This window comes from Berghia stephanieae, chromosome 2 (genome assembly GCF_034508935.2).
Source record: "Berghia stephanieae isolate SIO BIC M18660-M18661 chromosome 2, UCSD_Bste_1.3, whole genome shotgun sequence".
Taxonomy (NCBI): domain Eukaryota; kingdom Metazoa; phylum Mollusca; class Gastropoda; order Nudibranchia; family Aeolidiidae; genus Berghia; species Berghia stephanieae.
Window position 1 is genome coordinate 16,774,380 of NC_088361.1, and position 12,890 is coordinate 16,787,269.

The following is a 12,890-nucleotide window of genomic DNA, read 5'->3' on the forward strand; positions in this document are numbered from 1 at the left end:
CTCGAACACTGGACCTTCCGATCTGAAAGCTAGAGTTCATACTACCACAAGACCACATAGCCGCAATTTAGAGCTTGTCGGATAACAATGTAAAGGATCGTGTCATATTCACTAACTTTTCACACAGCATCCAATTATGAATTAAGTACCAGGCACCGGTGTAAGTAAAAGAACTGAACAAATGTGCATGAAAGGTACCAGACAAAGCAAGAAGGAAAAATACAACAACAAAAAAACACCCCAAAAAACAGTCGATGTTTTTGCAAAGAAAAATACAAGAAAAAAATATCGACTGTTTTTTTTTTTTGGGATGTTTTTTTTTTCTTGTATGTTTCTTTCTTTCTTTGTCTATCAGCTTTCATACACACTTGTTCAATTCTTTATCTTTCACAAAACATCAGCGAAGGTTAATTGAGGTACAATGAATCTAACGCACTTAAAGCACTCGAGCAGTCTATAAATAGACCGTCATTAACTTGGAGTGCTTGACCACCTTGGTCTCCTATCTATTTCCGGTCATATCGTTAATTCCAGAAGAAACCGCAATCCCGGGTCGATAGATCAAAAGAAATAATCAGGTCAAATTTGATTTGTCTCTGATTCCCCTGCATAGTTATCGGATTCTCACGTTATCCGACGTAAGGAAGCCAGACTTATCGACAATCTGGTGAGGTCGATTTAAATTACGCGGTCTCCATCCAATCAGCTGTTCTCCGACTCGACTCACTTTAAAAATTTTGGCCAGAAAAATGTTACTTACAATATCAGTCGAATATAATGACGCACTCATTCTTTAAACCTAACTTCTTTTTAAGTTTCAAGTTTAAGATCGGTTTTTAATTTTGGCATCATTTTAATCAAGTGATTATTAAATTGCCATTTTTCTGGCCAAAAATGAAATAAATGGGTTTTTGTTAGAGGGTGGAAGTCATGTAAATCCTCCTCAGGATGTAAAAGCCTTCGGTAATAGGGTCGTTCTATATTCAGCAATTCTTTATCTCACACATTTGCAACATGATTATCTCCTGTTCAACGATTGACTCGTCCACATTTTTGAGCTACGGGGCCATAGACGAACAGAAATAGTTTTATTTCAGATTATTATTGTTAATAAGATTTTTTTATAAATCGGACAAGAATAAAAAGCGTGTTTAGATTTTATTTTCAACATTACACAAACGTGCACACTACTACGAACATTTCGTAGAACTAAACAATGTTCGGATCCATATTGATAAATGATAAATGGTAAATAATAATGAATTTATAAAGCGCCTAAACACCCACGCTAATCGTGCTGTGCGGCGCTTTACATAATATACTGGTTAAAAAAATAAAACAAAAAGAAAATGAATAAATCAAAATCTCGACACTACATAATAAGCATGAATACAGAAACAAAATCTAAGCAACATCTATTTCATAAAAAAAGTAAGCCTCATATTGACAATGATATATAAAGAAAAGTGGAAAAGCTGCAGGACCTGATGCCATAACAATTGAAGCCTTGACTGGCCTGGGTGAATGGGGGATTGAATTCATCACAAACCTTCTAAATCAAGTGTATGACACAGGAAAAATGCCAACTGATATGAAACGATCCATTTTTATAGCATTACCAAAAAAGCCAGGGGCAGTTGATTGTGAACAACACAGAACTATCAGCCTAATGAGCCACCTCACAAAAATTCTTTTGAAGATAAGTTTACTAAGAATAAGAAATAAACTACGACCTGAAATTGGGGAGATGCAATTTGGTTTTGTTGAGGACAAGGGTACCAGAAATGGAATATTCACATTATCAATGCTGATGGAAAGATGTATTGAAGTAAATAAAGATTTGTATATGTGTTTCATCGACTATTCAAAAGCCTTTGATAAAGTACAACACGAAAAACTATTCAAAATTCTATCATCCTTGGACATTGATGGTAAAGATTTAAGAATATTACGGAATTTGTACTGGGAACAAGAAGCAGCAGTGCGTGTTGACGACGAGCTAAGCAGTTTTACACCTATGAGAAGAGGAGTTAGGCAGGGGTGTGTTTTGTCTCCAGATTTATTCAACCTCTATAGCGAAATGATATTAAGAGATATCGAACATAAGAAGGGGGTGTGTATTGGAGGAAAGAATGTAACAAATCTGAGGTATGCAGATGATACGGTTCTACTGGCAGAATCTGAACATGAACTACAAGAATTACTGGATGTTGTAGTCAGGAGTAGTGAAAATATGGGACTGGAACTGAATATATCTAAAACAGAATGTATGACGGTATCTAAAAATAATAACCCACCAGCCTGTGTAATAACAAGCAGAGGACAAACAATACAACAAGTTGAATGTTTCAAATATTTATGCTTCAATGTAACATCCAATGGAAAATCAGATTGTGAGATAAAGAAAAGAATAGGTATGGCGAAGAATGCATTCAACCAGCTGCATACAATTATGAAAAACAGGAATATTAGCATGAAAACAAAAATCAAGGTCCTGGATTGCTATGTACTGTCTGTGCTGCTATATGGTTGTGAGAGCTGGACCATAAACAAGACCATGGTTAAAAGACTGGAGGCGGCGGAAATGTGGTTTTACAGAAGAATGATGAGGGTGTCATGCGTGGAAAGGAAAAGAAATGAAGAAATTTTAGAAATGGCAAACAGAAAAAGATCACTGATAACAAAAATCATCAAACGCCAAATGGAATTTTTAGGACACATTATCCGCCACCCTGGTTTGGAAGTACTCGCCTTGACTGGAAAGATGAATGGAAAAAGAATAAGAGGAAGACAAAGAATAACTTATTTGAAAGGGATAAGAACTTGGACAGATGAAGCTGAGAAAGGTGGCGCTGCTTTAATAGAATTGGCAATAGATAGATCAGCTTGGCGGAAGATGACCTCCGACGTCTGCTTCAGATATGGAACTACATGATGATGATGATATAAAGATATTTACTTCAATAATCTTTTTTGGAAATCAGGTTTTCGTTGCCTTAGCTAGTTTAAAACGAGTTTAATGCATCAATTTAATGTATTTAAAACCACAAATTGGTAATTTTAAAAAGTAGTTGTAATGTCTACTCTGCTATTTCTCCTCATCATCAGCAACCAGTGCCAGGGCATAACAGTAGTTTTGCCGGTCTTGAAGGGGAGTGTTAGTCCCTTCATGTTATCGAATAGAAACAAATGGTGCCTCTGTCTTTAGAGCAATGGAAAATCATTTTGATATCCGATGCCTATCGACTGTTGGCAAGACAGTGAAACCTAGTAATAGCATTATAATAGGCCAAATATAGGGATGCCCGCAGGATTATGTTGTCAGCTTTATTCCATTGGGGGGGGGGGGGGGCTAAGGGATTGATGATGATGATGATGATGATGATGATGATGATGATGATGATGATGATGATGATGATGATGATGGTGATGATGACGATGGTTATGATGATGATGAGGAGGAGGAGAATAATGATGATGATGATGATGATGATGATGATGATGATGATGATGATGATGATGATGATGATGATGATGATGATGAAGAAAAAAAATGATGAGCACAATTACCGTTTTGACCTTAGCTTATCAACTAGATTCCGATATCCAGGTCATAGATTTAAGAATGTAAGAACCCGCTGTAAATTCCCATAGATCAATGATCCTTCAATCATCACATTTATTAGAACAGCGAAAAAAAAGGCATCTTGTCCGTTTTTCGGTTAAAACCTGTACAACAATCTCAGATATGGGGGTTATCAAAATTTATTTCTCGTGCGTGTGTAATATAATGATAATGATGATAATAGTAATAAAAGTAATAATACTACTACTAATAATAATAATAATGATAATAAGAATAATAAGAATAAGAATAAAATAAAATAATAATTAATAATGAATAATAATAATAATAATAATAATAATAATAATAATAATAATAATAATAATAATAATAATAATAATAATAATAATGATAATAGAAATAATGATAATTATGATAATAATAATAATAATAATAATAATAATAATAATAATATATAATAATAATAATAATGATAATAATAATATAATGATAATAATAATGATAATAGAAATAATGATAATTATGATAATAATAATAATAATAATAATAATAATAATAATAATAATAATAATAGTAATAATAGCAACAACAACAATAATAATAATAATGATAATAATAATAGTAATAATAATGATAGTAATAATAGCAACAAAATAATAATAATAATAATAATAATAATAATAATAATAATATAATAATAATAATAATAATAATAATAAAAATATAATAAAATAATGATAATTATGATAATAATCATAATTAATAATAATAATAATATAATCAATAATAATATAATTTTAATGATATAATATATATAATGATATAATATGATAATAGAAATAATGATCTATGATAATAATAATAATAATAATAATAATAATAATAATAATAATAGTAATAATAGCAACAACAACAATAATAATAATAATGATAATAATAATAGTAATAATAATGATAGTAATAATAGCAACAACAATAATAATAATAATAATAATAATAATAATAATAATAATAATAATAATAATAATAATAATAATAATCAAACAGCCAAAGTCAGAAGAAGATTGAGGTGAGGTCTTGTGGCTCTATGCCATACACAAGGAACGATTAGTAATGTTAATTAACCTAAATGATAAATAACCCATATTATTTTGCTGAACTGTAAACCTCCAGCTAATAAGTCTTGATCAGATTCGTAATTAGTCAAGTAAATTTTATGTGTGTAGTCAAGTTTTTTTCATGATAATTGATACATTATCCCTCGCATGTTCAATTAGACATTGTTATCTGATTGGATCCAGGAAATATATCTCACCAGGGGTTTTGTTTGGTCCTCTTTGGTATAGTATATGATTATTGATGGTCTTAAATCTGGGTTTCTTATTAAATGGATTATAAAGGCTGTCCATAAATTATTTCCTTGTTTAATAACATCTGTAATAGAAAATCGCCATATCCAATAAACTCTAAACTTTGCCTTACTAATTCATAATTGTATAACATTTTATTTTCATTTTCCTCCATCAATGTAACCTCAGGGTGCGGCATGGATCAGCTTATCCCAAAGGTACCGAGTTCGACTACCCACCTCGCTGTGTGGCCTTGAGCAAGTCACCTCGCCCTAGCTCACTTTGCGGCGCTGCATCGCGGTTGACGCCTTGGTTATTCCAGTCTTCCTTTGGAATAGACCCTAAAGACAAATTTCCCTGTGGGGATGAATAGAGGGAATTTTTTTTATAATTTATTTTTTTACCTCCATATGTTTGCCATGACAACCTACCAGCAAATTCAACATATTTTCGAAGTTTTTATTTGTTTTGAAGCTTTTGTGGCGCAATGGGTTCAATACCAGCTTTCGCATATTCTGCTCCGTCTATGTGGAATGCTCTTTCAGCGGACACCAGACACCGTAATTCAGCCTCTTTGAGACAGAGTATTTCCTTTCAGTTTTCTGTGAGTGATTCTATTGATTTTATTGAATAAAGTATATGATCGCATGTGCATATAATACGTATAAGCGCTTCCGAACACTTTTTTTGTGAAAAGGGGCGCTATGGAAATTATTATCATTATTATTATTATTATTATTATTATTATTATTATTATTATTATTATTATTATTATTATTATTATTATTATTATTATCATGGCAAGCGTTCTAAAATCAGGTGTTGACAATGGATAAACAAGATCTTTGATGTAGCCCCATAGGAAAAAGCCACAGGGAGAAATACCTGGTGACCAAGTGGTCAGCCAATTGAGTCCGTCTCTCCGGATGTCTGGTAACGTATCTTTAAAAGTACACGAACGACATGTCTCCAATGGGGAGTAGCATCGTCGTATTGAAAATGTATCCAATTCTGATATTCACGACATTCCCTAATATCGAAGAACAAAAGCTTCGATATTGGGGAAGCCTGGAGGGAATATTGGACAAATACAATGCCCAAGGGAGGTGGGGTAATCAAAGACCCAAAGGAATTTATACCAGGCTTCGGGAATGGCAATCGAAAATAGTGGGTCGCCTCAAACTGACTCCTGACAGGCCATGGCAGAACTGCCGCAGACATGCCTCGATGGGGTCTGAGGGAGTCCTCCGACTGTCCCCACTGTCAGGAAATGCCAGAGGCGGCAGACCACAGAATCCTACACTGTCCTGTGACGAGATTGGCAGGTGGTTACGAGGCTGTCCTCAACTGCGGTGACGAATTTAAAGACTGGCTGGAGACCTCCAGTGTGAAGATGTAGCCATAAGTTACCACGACTACTCTTCACAAAGTTTGGTTGGAGTATAAAATCCTAGTATCTCTTCATAGACATTTGCCGCAACTGTTTTCTCGGTAAAGAACAATGGGACTATAACTCTTTTTTGCATCTGCCCACACCAAACATTAACTTTTTGGGGTTTCTCTTTCTCTCCCCCATTTTTTGACTATGTGTCCATTTGCTTTACCAGATAAATGGAATGTCAACTCATCTGAAGAGCTAATCCGTCGAAGAAATCATTATTTTCGTGTATATCACGTGCTATCTGCTATTTGTGCGGCTATGTGGTCTAGTGGTATCACACTCGCTTTCGGATCGGAAGGTCCTGGGTTCGAGCCTCGCTCGGCGCATAGTTGAGTCCTTGGAAAAGACTCTTTACTCACATTCTCTCACCGTACTCAGGTGTAAAATGAGTACCTGGCCGTTAACAGCGTTGTCTTTGTCCGAAAAATTGTAATATCGCCTAACAGGCGTCATGTCTCGTCCTACATGTTAAATGTTGCTGTTGACCAGGGACCCCTTGTAAAGCGCATTGAGCACGTTAAGTGGATATTGCGCTATATAAATGCTCATTTTTTAAAAATCTAGTGTTCAAAAGCTCTTCTGAACGAGCACTCCTTTAGGTACGGTATTGGACGACATGCAGTTCTTAAGGATTCAAGTAAGATATTTTCTCAAATCACTGTTTTTGGTGCAGATTTACAATACTAGCAAATATTGTACTCAAAGGTATATGGAACCTCCTGAACAGTTTCATCGACAACGCTGAGTCGACGCGAGGGTTGTCAATATATGCCACTATGTGTCTCATCAAATTTAGAATACATCTTTTTTATTGTTTCCACTTTCTGTAATGTTCTGCTAAACTGGGCTATGAGGCAGTTACGGTTTCTGGAACATGTGTGGAGAAGAGAAGGAATATAAAAGTTGGCAACATCTGGGATGGTCGAAAGAAAGAGAGCTCGAAGAAGTCAAAGAATGACATATATATCTAAATAACCTAAGAATGACCAAATGTGATTTTTTTAAAGCAACGCAGGCTCCATGCGCACCGCAGAGGATCGTGATTCGTGGAGACAGCTGACCGGAAACGTGCTCAAGAGTACAAGCCGCGATGGATGATGATTTTTTACGAATTGATAGGGTCTGTGTTGTTGTTTATACGTTTGTTAATATTTTGGATTTTGTGTGTGTGTGTGTGTGTGTGTTTGTTTTGTGTTTTGTTTGGCTTTTTTGTTTGTTGGGGGTTTGTTTTTTGTTCTGTTTTGTTTTCCCGAAATACTTAAGTCGAATACTCCGAGATAAGACCAATTAGAAAAGATCTTAATGAACTCTGGATCGATGACAAAGTAAATGTACATGACACATAATAAAGTATATGTACGTGACACATAATAAAGTAAATGTACGTGACACAAAATAAAGTATATGTACGTGACACATAATTAAGTATATGCACGTGACACATAATATTTATATTTTTTAAACATTCCACACGGAGATAAAGAGATTTAAGTCATTTTGAAAATAAAATGGGAAGATTTAGTTTGTATCAATTTCTTTAAATTCGATAATGACAAATTAAGTAATTAAAAGTGCGGCTATGTGGTCTTGTGGTATGACACTCGCTTTCGGATTGGAAGGTCCTGGGTTCGAGCCTCGCTCGGCGCATAGTTGAGTCCTTGGAGAAGGCTCTTTACTGACATTCTCTCACCATACTCAGGTGTAAAATGAGTACCTGGCCGTTAACAACGTTGTCTCTGTCCGAAAAAAATAATTGTAATATCGCCTAACAGGCGTCATGTCCCGTCCTACATGTTAAATGTTGCTGTTGGCCAGGGACACTTTGTAAAGCGCTTTGAGCACGTTTAGTGGATATTGCGCTATATAAAAGCTCAAGAAAATTAGTCAAACTCCGAAGGACAAGACCGTGAAAATGTAGCTACTTTTTTAAAGCTTTAACAATTATTAACTCCTGTCTTTCTTTTGTTTCATGTCTATTACGTTCAGTATAATCTTTTCATACTCATTTTAAAAATCGTATTATATCATTATCTCTTTTGTTAAACGACCTTTCTTCACAGAATTTAAACGCATATATGTCTGGCCAGTTAACTTTTGTGAAGTCTAATGTGACACAATGTATGTTATGGACATGGTTTAAAAAAGATCACATTGCGTTACTTATATCAACAATAAAGGTAAATGTTTTATAAAGGAAGGATAATCAATGGGAAAAAAAGGTTGTTTCTTAATTCCCATAGGTGATGCTACAAATCACTATAACTTGTCTCAGTGAGATAATGCTTCGGACTTACATCTGCGGTTATGTCGTCAAACGGTATGACACTTGCCTTCGGATTGGAAGGTCCACGGTTCGAGTCCCTCTCAAAGCGGCGCATGGTTGAGTCCCTGATAAAGGATCTTTACTCATATTCTCTCACCGTACTAAGGTGTAAATGAGTACCTGTCGTTAACAGCGTTGTTTTGTTTTTTTTTGTCGGGGAATAATAAAATATTGGCTAATAGGCATTATGTCTCGTCCTACATGTTAAGTGTTGCCGTTGGCTACTTGTAAAGCGCTTTGAGCCTGTTCAGTGGATATTGTGCTATATACACGCTCTATCTTTTGTAAAGACTAGGTTTTGATTCTGTTATACATTTTTAAAATACAGTCTTTCCATACCATCTTAGCATTATACAGATATATTTTAGATGTAATTGAAATATCTCAGATTAGTATTTGTTGTAGACATATCACTGTCAAATTTATTCTAGGGGGATTGGTTGGCTGAAATCAGGTTCCAGGATTCTAAAAGATAAAGGATAATATTTTAACCTTTTTTAAAGAACTCCTTTACGGGTTCTATTCTAAGCAAAACAAAGAACAAAAGTCCCATTAAACCAACATCTGATTTTATTTTTTTTTTTGAGCTTTTGGTGTCAATTATTTCCTCATTACCCCTGGAAGGGTCAATCCGATGGCTGGGATGATCCCAAGGGCCGACATGAATATCCATTCGTCAGAGAGATAGACATCGTAATTTGGTCTGAGAGTTGCGTCTGGAATCCTGCTGGCATCGCGCTGTCGCTGGCGTTAGTCGCACGAGATATTTTAGTGACTCGTGAGACGTCAGGCAGTCGGTCTATCTCGAGTCTCTTTACACCAGATTCGTTTTCATCGCATTCCATCTTCTTTCCTCCTCTCCATCGTGTCACCTACCTTTAGAGAAAAAGAAAAAGAGAGAGAGAGAGAGAGGGAGAAAAAAAAAAGCAATACGCTACTGCCCCAGATTTGTGTCTTGGGGTTTGGTTTTTTTTTTGGCCATCCTTGACGGGCTAATGGAGGAAGAGTGAGTGGATATAATGCGATGTTTAGAGAACAGCGAGAGATTTCCGAAGGGTATAAATACGATTGAACAAGTGGTTGAGTTGGTGATATCTCTCACAGGAGGAAACGGAAATCAACTCGATTTTGTTTTATTAATTGACTTCAAATAAATGTCAATTTCGTGATTTTAGAGGACACTTTATCATCTAATACAAGGTCATAAACCTGATGATAAGCCAAATAACGAAAAAAATACTATTCCTGTTTTGTTCGTCATTTACCTGCATAGCGTTGCATGGAAATCAACACGATTTTTTTCTTCATTGACTTCAAATATCAATTTCGTGATTAATGTTTTCAAGCTGGTGATAAGCCAAATATAAAAACATTTCCTGTTTTGTTAATTAGCCTGCATCTCGTTTTATTTCATCGAATCGTTGCATCGTCATTCACGTCTTTATATCAGTGATCTTAAACAACACTGGGATAACACTATGTGTGTAAATAGGAATAAACAATGAAAAATTGTATCGTACTGGCCGACATACAAGTATAAAGAGATTTTCTACAAATCTAAAAGTAGGTATGATATTTACTAAATTAACTTTGGTCAGAATAAGGTATTACTCGAGGTACACATATTAACAAATCTGATAATCGCACTCAATTTTAGGCTTGGTTATAATAATAATAATAATAATATAATAATAATAATAATAATAATAATAATAATAATAATATTATTATTATTATTATTATTATTATTATTATTATTATTATTAATTATATATATTATATATTATATATATATTATTATTATTATTATTATTTATTATTATTATTATTTATTATTATTATTATTATTATTATTATTATTATTATTATTATTATTATTATTATTATTATTATTATTATTATTATTATTATTATTATATTATTATTATATGCCTCCTTAATATCTTCATGCTGTATGTATCTTGGAATCCTGCATAAACTTACACAAAAGATGGTTTTAAAAAGCTCACGTTTATCGTTGATCCATGCCTAATCTTGGAAATTCCTATCAATTCACAGTGAAGTAGAAACACAATCGTTGAATAGTGTTTTGAATCTGCTGAATGGAAATTGTATTCAATGATTGAAAAATATTTTCAATTGTTCTATTGACTTAAAGGGGCGAAGTGGCCGAGTGGTTAAGGCATTGCACTGTGACCCGGAAGAACCCGGGTTCGAGCCCCGCTTCAGGCACTTTCGTTTTTTTTCCATGAGCAAGATCATTAACCCCCAATTTGCTCACTTGGACAACATGGGTGATTCCTGTTGACATCAGACATCTTGTTTGATGAGTTATCTATATTCCTTCGTGGAATGCCTTGGCAACGATATCTTATGATGCTGAAAAGACATAATTTTTTTAATTGACTTTAATAGGAGTTTAAAACGATGTCTGATTGGTCATTTGAAATCATTTGTTGGAATATGCATTTGAACACAATGTGGAAGTAGAGAATTCTAAGTGTAAACATCTGAAAAAGTGCGTGGGAAACGCACAAACAGCAGCATTTCACACGTTGGACATTACATGATGACGCCTTTTAGGTGATATTAATTTTTTTTCTCGAGAGAGAGGTATAACGCTGTTAATGGCCAGGTACTAATTTCACCTGAGTACGGTGCCAGAATATAAGAGGAGCCTTTTCCCAGGACTCAACTATGCGCTGCTCAGAACGGGACTCGAGCCAGAAGCATCCGTCCGAAGGAACGTATCATACAACTGGATCGCACAAACAAACTTCATATTTACTGTGGATATATACATTAATTGTAGCATTACTGTAGCATACTCAATGGAACGAAATTGTCACTCAGCTTTTTTGTTATAGTTCTTAAACAGCCATTTTAATTATGAGTTTCCACTAAATTCTATCAATCAAATAATGATAAATGATCAAGGTTACAAATAGTTTTGTGTGTTGGTACATTATGACCGGGTGGTGGATGTTTTGAGTAGTTTACATAAAAGCATAGCATCAACAACCAATCGCTCATTTGATAGGACACTCGATAACTCACAAAGGGACCGGAATGGATCTCGGGTTAGGTCGAGAATATTTTCTGACACTACCCTGACAAGGGTTCCCTGGCCAACAGCAAAACGTAACATGTAGGCTGTATTACAATTGCTTTCGGGCAGATACAAACGCTGTTAACGGCCAGTTACTCATTATACGGTGAGAGAATGTGAGTAAAGAGCCTTTTCCAAGGACTTTACCATGCACCGAGCGAGGCTCGAACCCAGGACCTTCCGATCTGAAAGAGAGTGCCATACCACAAGACCATATAACCGTATGAAAAATAAAAGAGATTATGAATCGTTTTGGTAGCCCATCGTTGTAAATTTTCAATGTTTCATTTTACCTATATTATATTTGATATTATTCTAGAGTACAATCATAACTACATCAGTAGATCTAGTCCTTTGTTAAATGTACATTCATTGTACATTTTCAATGTTTCATTCAACCTATATATTTGAGATCATTATTCCAGAGTACAATCATAACTGTACATCAGCAGTTCCAGTCCTTTGTTAAATGTACATTCATTGTACATTTTCAATGTTTCATTCAACCTATATATTTGAGATCATTATTCCAGAGTACAATCATAACTGTACATCAGCAGTTCCAGTCCTTTGTTAAATGCACATTCATCAACAAACAAAATCTAACACCGGTCAATAGCTATTGGGGTCAATCTATACTTTGCCATTTTTTCTGACGAGTTACTCTCAGCTTGTGTTATTTTATGTGTATGCTTAGCACGCTGATTTCTTTGTTTGATTGGTCTGTCTGTCTGTGTTAAAGGGTTCATTGGCACTTAGGTTTATATCGTTAGGATCGATCATAATATGAACGATGGTATCATTACCAGTAATGATGATGATGATGATGATGATGATGATGGTGATGATGATGATGATGATGATGATGATGATGATGATGATGATGATGATGATGATGTTGATGATGATGATTGTGATAATAATAATAATAATAATAATAATAATAATAATAATAATAATAATAATAATAATTATTAATATTATTATTATTATTATTATTATTATAATTATAATAATAATATTAATAACGATAATGATAATAATAATAATAATAATAGTAATAATAATAATAATAATAATAA

General features: G+C 34.2%; 1 protein-coding gene across 1 annotated transcript in view; it reads left to right on the plus strand.

Moving 5' to 3' along the window:
* Positions 1–9,743: 9,743 nt before the first annotated feature.
* Positions 9,744–12,890, plus strand: part of LOC144964397 (QRFP-like peptide receptor) — a 32,929-nt gene continuing 29,782 nt past the window's right edge. The window contains exon 1 of the mRNA XM_078898585.1: positions 9,744–10,262. The gene's annotated coding sequence lies outside the window, so the exon portion shown is untranslated. The remainder of the gene's footprint in view (positions 10,263–12,890) is intronic.